Consider the following 13,837-nt stretch of genomic DNA (forward strand, 5'->3'; position numbering starts at 1 on the left):
TATTACTGAAACTCCCAGGAAATCCTAATTGTTTCATCTTGTGTGACCTGATGTATAGACTCAAGAAATATTCACAAATACTAATTGTATTAAAGTTTTGTAGTATTATTGAATAGTACCCAGAATTGGCTAGGAATTGTTTGGGAAGAGATCATCCTGAAAGTAGGATGACCTCACACACCTTAGCTAAGCTTATTATAGTTCCAGTTCATTGTCTAGTTATTATGAACTAGTCTTATCATCTCCAATCCAACTTTATCAAAGTTAATGGGGTTTTCCCATTCAGGTTGATGTCTGAAACTCCATTTAAGAGTTTCAAACCTGTGCAAATTGAAGAAAGATGGTAAGATCGAAAGAAGTAGGAGAGTTGAGAGGACAGATAGATTTTATAGAAGGAAAATTATCATAATTTAGCATATGTTGAATTTCAGATACCAACATGGGACCAACTAGTGATTCAAGGAATTGTGTGGTGTTCTGAATGATCTTAAACTATTCTGTGTAATCCTATTCCCCGTATGACTATTTTCTTACTGTAAAAGGAATGGGTTGAAATTCATGGCTCAGGAATCCTTTCTAGGTATATGATCCTATTTACCTCTGTCAAAACCCATCTCCTTCATATTAGGATTCTTTCAGTTATGATATATGGCTATGAATCTCAGAAGAACAAGGTCTCAGAAAAACTAAAATTAGAAATGACCCAAAGAGTTATAAAGAGTCATTTGTCAGGAACAAGTAGGATGTAGTCTTTGAGCAATAAGGACTTAAGTGTAGATAGACAATGGCAAAATAGACATTAATAAGGAGGTGCATCTACATGTGTAACTTCCCAATAGTCTCTGGCCTCATACAATTTTGTTATGGTTTTTTGTTTCTTTTTTCTACAATGTCTTCTTTGACAGACAGTCATTTCAGTGACTTAGGTAATTTTTCCTCTGCAGAAAACTCTCAAAGAGCATATTCCACCCCAACATCTCTTCAGATATCAAGCCTGACATTTGCAACTTCCTTTGGACTGGTCACCTTTTGGTATCTGAAATTCAACATGTGCTAAATTATGCTAATTTTTCAGGAAAACCTATATATCCTCTCAACTCTTCTACTTCTCTTATTAGTATCATCATTTTTTGAGTTGTACAGGATTGAAATTTTGAGTTGGGGTCTCAGATACCAGGATATATGCAAAGTCTTAGTATCTCAGATTAAAACTATTTGGGGATGACAAGAATCTAGTTCACAAAACACAAGATAAGGATCTGGGACTATGTCAAACTTTGCCAACCTGATCCAGGTAATCCCACTCTTTCTGCTCTCTTTGGTATATATTCAAATTCAAAGCATTGTACCTTATCAACATAGTAAATAATGGCATGCATACACTTCTCTTGGATCCATTTTTTATGCACTAATGCATTTAAGATTTCAAGTTCCACAGTGCTGTGGGGTGGGCCAGCCTCCCACCGGGGATGGGGTCTTGGAGGTGGGACAGTGTTGGCGAAATGATGGATGGGACACAGCTTTCACATTCAACTCGCAGCACAGGATTGACAGTATAAACTGAGGCCTGGCTTTATTTTATAACCTCATGATCACACATCTACTTGGCACACAGTTTCAATTTCAACATATATGTTTCCATGGAACCTAACAACAGAAGCCTAGGGAGATAGTCAATGAAACATTGTTGCTAAGTGTAGGATCAGAGGGTAGAATCAACATGACCCAGATATAGGTTAGGGAATTCAGAGCACAGATTTGCCAATATGCCTAGAAAAGAGGGTTCTATCTAAGTGGGTATATAAAAATGCTTAGGTTTAATTTTGTAAGTGGGCTCTCCTGATAATATCCTAGGGAATGGGGTGGGACATCTGTATGAACTCTGCAAGCATTTGCTCTCATCTATTTTTCCTGGGGCTATGTAAGAATAATAATCAAAGCAATTCCAATAATAAGGGGATGTGAATAAGGAAAGTCACTTATGGAGGTTTTAGTGAGTGTTTCCATCCTTCCTGGGATTTGCTTTGTTGTCCTTGATTTTCACGTGGACCGTGTCAAAAACAGCATGGTCTTTGATGTATCCCAGCACCACAGTGTACCAATTCTGCTAAGGGTGGATTGTGAATATTTATTTTATCATCTATCCCTCCTCCCCAGCCACATTTGTGCCACTTCAATTCCAGACATGCCTACCTATGGATACCCACCAACATAAAGTCCTATGTAAAGAGTGGTAGTCCAGGTCCATCTGGCCATCTCATTTTTATACTCCCTTTTGGAGGATCTATATTTGATTGTTGCATATTAGTCCCTATTTAGGACTTTACTATGTTCTTAATGATATGTAGATAAACTCTATATTTCTTTATTCCTTTGGTAATCCAAAATGGATCTTTCCTTTGAGATCTGTCAAACTTTTAATTAATCATAATTCTATTGGGATACTGCTTTGCCATATAGCATAGACATATAAATCTCTGTCAGAATCTATTTTCAATCAAAAACATAAACTAGCAATGCATTAATAAACATTTATTAAATAGTTAAGTGCAAGTGACTGATTCTGAGGATATAAAGACAAAAGAAAAATATTTTCTTCCCTCAATTATTTTATATTCCATTGGGGGTGTCAGCATGCATATATACAAACACACATGCATACATACAACATATATACATGCATATACATATGTATATATATATGTAATTCAATAAACATTTATTAAGCAACTTCTCTGTTCCAGGTACTTTAATTGTAGGAGATACAATTAATAAGAAGAAATATGGTTTCTTCTTTCAAGTAACATAAAATATAAAAGGGAGACCGTAAACAAAAGAAGACAGGAAAGTAGAGGATGTAGGCTAGGGAGGGGAGAACTGGACATCAGGGAACACCCAGCCACGGGAATCTTGTTTGTGAAGTTGAAACCAAGAAGGATAGCAGTTGACAAGTAGAATTAACCTAGTTTCTGACCTCTTTTATTTGGAAAACTTTGGGAGAAATCTGGTACTGTCTTCTAGCCTTTCAGTCAAAGGGGAAAGGTTGAGTGTGGTGGCTTGAATTAGTAGGATGGCAGTGAGTTTAGAATTGAGGAGCTTGTCCTGGGAAGAGTAACTTACACTATGGAGTTAAAAGTAAGCAGGGTAGTAAATGCATAGTGGAGCCTATAGGTAAGTGTAAACAAAACAGATATAAGGTAATTTGGTGAGTTAGAGACACTAGGAGTTGGAAGAGATAAGGAAAGTTGGGAGATTAAACATTTTAGACTATGAACTCCTTGAGAGTAGGAACTTGTCTTTTTCTTTCTTTTTATCCTTGGTGCTTAGCACAGTGCCTGGCACAAAGTATTTGCTTAAGGTCCTCTAAATGCTAATTTAATTGACTGATTGGTAAGAGAGCATTTTGTCTGAACTCCACAATATGTAGAGTGGAGTAACAGATGATGAGGTAGGTTGGGGTCAGGTTGTGTAGAACTTTAAATTTTGAACAGAGGCGTTTATATTTTATCTAAGAAGTGGATAAGAAATTATTGAGTTTATGGAGTAGGGGAGTGATATAGTTAAACTTTTTTTAAAGAAAATTATATTGTTGGCTATATGGAGGATAATTTAGAATGGAAAGAGATATGAGGTGAGGAGACCAATTAGGAAGCTATATTAATAGTACAGGAGAGAGATAACAAGGAGTGAGCAGAGAGAGGGCTACACATTTGAGAGCTATTGTGGAAGTGAGAAATTACAAAAATTTGGTAGATGACTGAATATATGTGATGAGGTGCAATGAGGAGTTGAGGAGAATGTTGAGATTACAAACCTGATTGAGTAGGAAGGCAATTGTACCCTCAACAGACATAGGAAAATTCAGAACAGGGTCGGGTTTGAGGAAGAATAATGATGAATGGGTTTTGGGGGAATATGTTGTATTTGAAGAACTTATGAGACATCTGATTCAGAATATCACCTAGACGACTGAGAGCAGATCCAGAGGACAGACAGATAGCAAGCTAACCACAAGACAGCATCACCATGAAAACTTCACAAGAATAGCATATACATGGGCAAAGTGAAGAGATGTCAAAAAGAATGAATAGAGATAAGGATTGGATCTGGACTTGTGATTTACTTTATATAAGGAGTTCCCAAGTAAGAAAAATCTTTCTACCAATGCTGATGACATATTCTTTGAATCTTTTTAAAAATTTTTTAGAGAATGTTTTATATACCACTGAGAAGGTGACTTGTAAAATGTTGCACAGCTAATATGTATCAAAGATTTGGCTTGAACTCAGGTCTTCCTGGTTCTGAGGACAGTATTCTTGAGCAAAGGTCATTAGGTTTAATGATTAGGTCATTGGTGACTTTAGGGAGAGTACTTTCTTTTTTATTTATCAATTAATTTTTTTGGAGAGTAATTTCAATTGAATGATGTGATGAGGTTGGAAGGCAGAAGGCAAAAAGGTTGAGGACAGATAGAGGAGAAAGGGGAATCAATGAAAATAGCTTTTTAAGAGTTTGGTGTATTTGTAGGAATGGAGGAGAAATATTGGATAATAGTTTGAGGGGAGGATAGAGTGTAGTAAGATTATTCTACAGATAGGAGAGGCTTAGACATATTTGTAAGCATCACAAAAGGAACCAGTAGATAAGAGATAGATTTAGGATTCTGTCCACCCCAGGTGACATTTCAAGAATATGTCAGGAATATTGCTGAGGAAGCAAAAAAACGCACAGCTCTATTTTACTTGAATCCATTTCTTCTACTTCGGGGACTGGGTGAGGGGTGTGAGAAAGTGAGAGGGAAACCTCTCAAGTGGGACGACTTTTACCTTTGTGTTGGCATCCTGTATAACAAGGATATTTTATATCTTTTTTAGTTGAGTCTATAATCACCAAGTACCGGGAAAGTGTCACTATCTAGCTGTTTCATAGGTCTCTTCTTAAAGGTCATGGTCTTTAATAGAATTTGTTACCACTAAACTACCTATAAGATTTAATATTTCCTTATTTCTATTGCAGGTTTCACTGTTTACTCCATCAATCAGATTTGGAAAGTTATAGCAAACCTAGACTCTTTCCTTACCTTTATCTCCTAATACCTCTTTCCATTTAGTTGCTAAATTTCCTTGATTTTTTCCTTTACAACATATCACTTCCATCCCCACCTTTTTTTTCTTTAATATATTTTTCCATGGTTACATGATTCTACCCCGCCCCCCACTTCCTTCCCCATCCCAGAGCTCATAAGCACTTTCACGGGGTTATACATGTATCATTGTTCAGAACCTAATTCCATGTTATTCATATTTGCAAAAGATTGATCGTTTAACATCAAAACCCAATCATATCCCCATTGATCCACGTGATCAAATCTTTATTTTCTTCTGTGTTTCTGCTCCCACAGTTCTTTCTCTGGGTGTGGATAGCATTCTTTTTCCTAAATTCCTCTGGATTGTCTTGGATCATTGCATTGCTTTTGGAGAAAAGTCCATTACATTCTATTGTGCCACAGTGTATCAGTCTCTGTGTATAACATTCTCCTGGTTTTGTTCCTTTAACTGTGCATCAATTCCTGGAGGTTGTTCCAGTTCACATGGAATTCCTCCAGTTCATTATTCCTTTGAGCACAATAGTATTCCATCACCAACATATACCACTTCAACTAATCAAAGGACATCCCTTCATTTTCCAATTTTTTCAACCACAAAGTGTGTGGTTATAAATATTTTTGTATAAGTATTATCAACTTTTTTTTGTATAAGTATTATCAACTTTTATTATAATACAACTATTATCCTTTGGGGTAAAAACACAGCAGTGATATTGCTGGATCAAAGGGCAGGCATTCCTTTAAAGGCCGTTGTGCATAGTTCAAAATTGACCTCCAGAATGGTTGGACCAATTCACAACTCCATCAGTGTATTAGTGTCCCAATTTTGCCATATCCCCTCCATTTCCTTTGTTGCCATATTGACCAGTCTACTAGGTATGAGGTGGTACCTCAGAGTAGTTTTAACTTACATTTCTCTAAATTTACCATTTCTCAGAAGGGATTTAGAACATTTTTTCATGTGCTTGATGATAGCTTTGGTTTCTTCATATGGAAAACTGCCTATTCATGTCCCTTGACATTTGTCAATTGGTTAATGTCTTGATTTTTTGTAAAATTGACTTAGTTCCTTTTATATTTGGGAAATTAAACCTTTGTCAGAGAGTTTTATTATAAAAATATTTTCCCATTTTGTTGCACCTACCTTTTCTTTATACTCATATGACTACAAGCTTAGTCCAGCTCTTCTTTTTTCTCTTGGCTAGAATATTCTAATAGCATGCCAAATGGTTTCCTTGTTTCCAGCTTCTCCTGTCATATAAATGCATTAGACTAATCTATCCAAAGCATTGGACCTAACACTTTCCTTCTTTATACCTTTACCCTTCCCCATTCAAATACCTCCAGTGCCTTCCTTTTGCTTCTTGAACAAAATATAAACACTTTGACCTGGAATTTAAGGACTTCTACATTCAGAATTCTAGTTACCTTTTCTAAACCATTTTAACATACAACTGTCCTTTGATTTGGACATCATCTACCTGCATGCATTTGCACACTTCATGATGCATGCTTGTAATGCCTTCCTTTTTATCTTGTCCTTGAAATCCTTTTTATCCTTCAAATTAGTTATTAATTCATCTGTGAAACCTTTCTTTATTACCCCAATTACTATTTTTTTTGGTCCTCAATTTAGCTTGTATTTTGAATTTTTCTGTGCACATATTATAAACAACCTTCCACCATCAAAGGCAGGGATCATTTAATTTTTTGTTCCTAGGTCCACATCATCTAGCCCAGAGTTTTGCATAGGCAATAGTTGCTTGATGAAATGACCTTCTTGAATTATTTTTATTTTTCTTCTTTCCCCCATCTAATGAATTGAGTAGTGCTATAGATTCTATTTCCTTAATATATTTCCCATCCATCATTTCCTCTCAACTTACACCAAATAGAAGATTTCATTATTTGGATTTTTTGAAATAGCCTCCAAATATAATTCCCTGACCTTACCTTTCACTTTTCCAACCCATTTTTCCTAAAACTGGGAAATAATATTCCTAATACATAGGCCTGAATCTGTCATTCCCATGCTTATAGATTTTCAGTACCTCCCTTGTGTGAACAAAAATGAAAATACAAATTCCTTATCTTGGCATTTCATGTTCTCTGTAATTGGTTGCCAACCTACTTTTTCAGTCTTATTTCACAGCACTACTACTAGAGTCAGAAGATTGATTCTGATTCTAAAATATAACATTCATTAACTCTAAGACCATGAGTAAGTAACCACTGAGTCTCACTTTCCTCATCTATATAATGGAAAGAATCTTACTTAATTGCTTCATGTGAAATAATGCTGAAAGTACAGTAAATATTAGTCACTTGCAATGACTTCAGTAATTAATATAAACAACTAAAATCACTAAATAAATATTGAAATATGAGTATTGGCAATATCAAGAAGAGATGAAAATATCACCTCCCTCACAACAGAAAGTGACAGAATACTAGAGTAGGATATTATATAAATGACTGACAATGTTCTTTCTATTGGATACTTAGTTTTTTGTCAAAAAAAAAGAAGGTAAAAAACTGGAAGGGAAAATATGGAAATGATTTCTATTACATAAACATATGCATATATCTATATCAATCTACATACATGTACATATACATATGTGTATATATATCACTCCAAACAGAATTTTATAAATGTTTTGATTACAGCAAAAATGCTCTCGTCTCTCAGAAATGGCTTCATGAAGCAAAAACTTATGTGAGGCATTCTCCTTCAAATTCCATTTTAAATCTTTTATTTTAAAATTTACATGCTATTTTTCATTGAATGTCAGATCATTTCTAGCTGTCTTCCCCTTTCCAATAATACATACACATGTACACAAAACACACACATCATGTTCACAAGACACACACCAACTCCAACATTTAAACTTTCCTCATAACAATAAAAAATAGTTGAAAAACAACCAGCCTAAGACTCATGCATGAAACTGCATGCTGTGTTTTGCATTCATAGTACCTCACCTCTTCAAGGAATGTAGACAAGCACATTTCCTAATCTTTTTCAGGGCCAATGTTGACCATTGCTCTTATAGGACATTCAACTTTGTCCCATCATTCTTTTCAATTACTTTACTATATACAATGTTACTTTTAAATGTTGGTCATTATCTCTTGGTCTAGGGTGGCCTGGAAGATCCACAATAAACATTCCATTTGACAGACTCTAATTATACAACTTTTTCAGACACAAATACTTACTTGACTGGTTACATGAGCCCAAACAGTCAGAAGGTTATTTTGTGTAGACATAGCTTTGACTTCTTTCTGGAAGTTGTTATGATTTCAGGAATGAAGAACAATTAAAAATTATTAGTTACTTGCTCTGAGCAAAACACAGAAGGAGTGAAAAGGATACATGTGACATAATCCCTATCATCATGGAACTTGCAATTGCATGGTGGGAACAGTGAAAATGCACAAATGACTATAACACAAACAAAGGATGAAAAAATATTCAAGAGAAACAAAAATACATTGTTATATGAAGTCCAAAACCTTATGATATATTTGCTACTATTCAGGGAACTGGGAAACACATTTTTTAAAAGAAGGCTAACAGTTCCTGCTTTCAAAGAACCTTCTTTCTACTTTAAGAAAAGAAGAGAGTGAGCTAAAGGAGAATAGGATGGAATAAACAGAATACAAAATTAAGAGAAGAGATGGAATTTAAAAGTTGAGATAAGAGAAAAATTGGAGTGATATGGAATATAAATTACAAGAAAAAGATAAACTTACAGTTATAGTGCTCTCTTTTTGAATTCTAAAAGATAATATAATAGATTAATTCATTATCTTATATGGTAAATCCTTTTGGATAAGTTTTGTTCCCCATTTTTTTCTACTCCAATTTATTATCAATTGTCCATGGTAATATGTAAGAAAAATTAGAACCCGAATGAATTAATTTTCATCTCTTCCTGAACATCTATTTTTGTTATGCACAAAGATCTCAATAGCCTATAATGATGGCAACAGTTCAATAGAATAACATTTGATATGGATAATTATAAAGTTGTAATTTAGACCTAAAAAACACCTGTATAAATAACAGATGAAGAAGACATGAATAAATGTAGATATTAGGAAAAAAGGAGCTCAATGATTTTCAGTGTTATCTAATACTAAGGCAGTACAGCCAAAATCCCCAATGAAACTTATGCTGTATTAAAAGATATATGGTTCCCATCAGGAGGAATGATCTATTCCTTTTCTTTTTCTCTACCTGATTATCTAGCATTTGTACTATTGTGTTTAGCTCTTTGTCCCACATTTTAGGAAGGATGTTGACAAACTATGTGGTGTCCGATGTATGGCAACCTGAATGGTGAAGGGATTTTCATTAGTGTCATAAAAAGAGTTGGTTGAAAGTAATAAAGATGTTCCACCTGACTAAAAGAAGACTTATATTGGGGAATCAGGCATGGAGAAAGGTTTCTGATGTGGCCGAAGGATTAGATTTGTTTTGTGTGGCCCTACAAATCAGAACTAGGAACAATGACTGGAAAGTAGAGTGAGACCTATTTCCTCTTGATATGATGAAATTTTTCTTAAAGCTGTTTTAGAGTGAAATGGGCCCACTTGGTAGGTAATGGATTTCCAGTCATTGTAAATACTCCAGATGCAGATAACTGACCATTCATTGGTTAAATTTTGATTGTAGAAAAGATTTTAGATCATGTAGGGGTTTCGCTAGATGATCTTCATGGGATCTTCTGGTACCAAGTTTATATGATTTTCTAAGGTTACATAGATTATGCCAGTGGATATATCTCCAAGGACCAGATTCAAGCAAACATCTAATGTGTGTGTGTGTGTGTGTGTGTGTGTGTGTGCATGTTTTTAAGTTCTTTATTTAGCCATAACAGATAGACCTTTAGGGGAATGAATCATAATAAAGGAGAAGAAATGAGTCTCTGATGGTACAAAAAAAGGGAAAAAAGTTTTTGTTACCTTTTTGAAGATTATTTTAAAACTCATTTGAAAATAGGTCATTTTAAAGGCAATAGTTTATTGCATTATCACTATACAGTGGGTAGTAATGACTGATTTCTGGGTGGTTGTTTGCCAAGATGACTAAGTTGTCATTTTTAATTAGCTTTATGTTCTTCTTAAAGGCTAATTGCTTTACTTTTTATCAAGAATACTTGATTGCTAATGACAAGGGTGCCATGGTTACTAATTTTTCTAGAATTCCCAAAACTATTCAATTGTATGATATGCCATTCCCTCTGGATTTCCTGTACCATAAAGTTGTGTTTTAAGAATACTTAGGAAAATACATATTTACTAATAACATTAGTAAAATAAAGTGCCTCTTTTTTTTTGGCAAGGGGACCATTGCTAACATATTTAGCAAAAATATAAACAAACATTTGTGGTTTTATTCTGGCTTTTAAAAAATAATTACATGTACTCTCTCCATTTCATCATGAGTGTTTTAATCTTCTGGACAAACACACTAGAGTAGCTACATAAATACACCATACTTTGCTTACAAGCTTAACACCAGTGACCTATCATCAGTAGGGCATATGCCTTGAATAGTTTTCCCAGCAGTAGGGCCAAATTATGCTCAACAATCCACACTCTATCACTTTTTTCTGATCAACAGTGTGAACTTTTTTAGGATACTATGTGAGGTTAGGAATTCACTCTGGGCCGAGGGAGCAACCTTTTCCCCTCGTGTAAAGCTAATAGTCCACGTGATGTTGTTGTTGTGTTATTTTGGCCACGTCTAACTCTTTTTGCCCCTATTTTGGGTTTTCTTGACAAAAATAATAGAGTGGTTTATCATTCCCTTTTCCAACTCATTTTACAAATGCAGAAACTAAAGCAAACTGAATTAATCAACTTGCCAAGAGTCACCCAGCTAGTAAATTTCCAAGGTTGGATTTGAACTCAGATTGTCCTGACTCCAGATTTGGTGTTTTATCCATTGTACCTCCTACCTACCTGGTCCATATTTGCCTGGGTTCTATTAGCTGGGTTCTATGAGCTTGTCACTTAAACTAACAAGTCCATATTTAGTTCATTTGTTTTTAATTTTTAAATTTACTTACTTGTTTCTTCCCTCCATCCTTTCACAAAAAGATATATGTGTAAATAAAAGTATGTCTTGCTTATTTCTATTTGCCAATTCTTTCTCAGAAGGTGGACATACACAAGTTATTCTTCAAGCAATAGTTCTATTACTGTATATAATGTTCTCTTCATTCTGTTCATTTGACGTTTCATGAATTTACATAGTCTTTCCATGCTTTAAAAAATTAATCTGCTTATCATTTAGTATTAATAAGTCTTTTTATATTACTTAAAATAGAAGGCAGAGCCAACATTGAGGAGTAGAAGTAGGGAGAGCTCTGGCCGCTCAGAGAATCCTCAACAACCAACCCCAAAATAAATCTTCAAAATGAATACCAGAGTGGCAGAACCAACACCTGGTTGGAGTGAAGCAATTTTTCTATAGAAAACAACTTGAAAAGTAGGCAGAGAGGCTCTGGTTCCCTGGGAGAGAGGGAAGCATAGACCCTAGGAAGGCTGTACCAAGAAGTACCAATATAAGCCAACAATAAGCCCACCCTACATCTACTATTCCAGATTTGGAATATGAGCCCAAGCCAACTTTGAGACTCTGAGAACTTGCCTAAGCCAAGAGCAGAGCACCCTATGCCCACTCCTTGAAATTCCAAGGCTATCTCAAGCCTAGTGAGGGCCCAAGTTCCTCACACAAGACTGCCTAAGAACAGCTAGTTGGTATATACTCAGATTGAGGCTCTGAACCCCTGCCCAAGGGTTCAACATAAGGCCCTAAATCCCAATGCAAGGCAGTCATCAGAGAACCTAGCTGGTAAAAGCCTAAAAGGAAGCCAAGAGCTCTTTCACAAGCCCAAAGCAAGGCTCCAAGCCCCAGCACAAGGCAGTCCACAGCACCAGGTCTGTGTAAAACCAGAGTGAGGCCCAAACTCCTGCCCAAGCCTGAGGTAAGACCCCGAATCTGAGAACAAGGCAGCCCACAGTGCTCTGAGTCCTGCAAGTCATCAGTAGTCCATAGAGGAGATTGAATCAGCAGGAGGGAGTGAATTCCAAAGCCCTTACTTAGCTCACAGGCCATCACACCACCTTGGAAGAACTTAAAATTTCAGAAATCCAGAGCTAGAGTTGAGGGTAGCAGGATGGAAAAACTAAAGTTTAGGAGTATACTCTGAGAACAGAGCCCACCTTTAAGATTAAAGTAAAAATCAAGAAAAAGGCTAGGGCAATTAGCAAACAAAATAACAGCAACAACAAAAACACCTAACCATAGAACATTATTACAGAGACAAAGTAAAGCAAGGCACATACTCAGTAGGGGATAATGAGATCAAAGCAGCTACATGCAAAACTTCAAAAAAATGTGAATTGATCTTGGGCTCTTGAGGAGTTAAAAAAAGATTTCAAAGTCATTTAAGAGAGGTAGAGGAAAAATGAGGAAGAGAAAAGAAAACAATGAAAAGCAGAACTGACAAAATAGAAAAAAATATACAAAAATTCAATGAAGGAAAAAGTTTCTTAAAAATTAGAAATGACCAAATGGAAAAAGAGGTTCAAAAGCTCATGGGAAAAAATAAATGGAATTTCAATTTGTTGGGACATTAGGGGCAATATAATAAAATTTATATCCAAAAAAAGATTTCTCTTCTCTAAAATAGCTCCTAAGTGATCATTCATCCTCCCTTTGTTATGGCTCCCAAGATAGGCTAATGCACTTTTGTACAGCCCCCTGTTAGGACTTTTCCCCTTAGACCAATATTAAATCTGTTTCCATGTAAGTTCTAGACATTGTTCCTAGTTCTTCCTCTCAGACTAAAACGGAAGGAAGTTAGTTCATCTCACTCTCCAGTGACCATCTTTATAAGTCTTAAAAACTATTGGGTCAATTTTGTTTTCATTTCTCTCATATAAAATAAATACCCCTGGTTCCTCAGCAGACTTTCACTTGGCATGGCATAATGTTGAAACAATCAACCTGGTTTCCATTTTCTGGACAATTTTCAGTTCTCTAGAGACTTTGACAAAATGTAATACTTAGAACAAACTCTATTCGAGATGTGATCTGAAAAGGGATCAGTCCAGTGGGATGAACATTTACTTAGTCCTGGACACTACTTTTCTTTATAGGCTAAAATTACATTATTTGTCTTGGTTGCTGTATCACAATGATGGTTGCTATTGAGATATACTGAAACATCACTCTAAAGTATACTCCAGGAGGGCAGAGTCAAGATGGCGTCGTAGACTCAGCAAACGTTCAGACCTCTGAAAACAATTCCTTTCCAATTGCAAAATAAATGCTCTCAGGGGACTTAAAATCAAACCTATCAGCAAGGCAGAGCCAAGGAACCTCCTGCTGAACTCAACTTAAAAGGTACAACCCCAAAAGCTATAATTTGAGAACACTCCATTTTAAGGGGAAGGAAGAAGGAATGTCCCAGGACCTCTCCCCCACCTAGAGTGCTAAGCCTCAAGCGATAGCTGGAACCTCTGGGCAGGCAAAGGCGCTGGTCTGTAGGGAGTATCATACAGGCAAAGCTGTGCCAGGCTCAGAGCACCCAACACAGGCAGTGGGGAAGCAGATAGAGGAGAAACGCAGAGTGCAGAGCTGGAGGCACAGTTGCAGCAGTGGAGACATTCCATATTGTCTCCCCCTCCCAGGGCACATCCAGC

Source organism: Monodelphis domestica, chromosome 4 (assembly GCF_027887165.1).
Source record: "Monodelphis domestica isolate mMonDom1 chromosome 4, mMonDom1.pri, whole genome shotgun sequence".
NCBI classification, from domain to species: Eukaryota; Metazoa; Chordata; class Mammalia; order Didelphimorphia; family Didelphidae; genus Monodelphis; species Monodelphis domestica.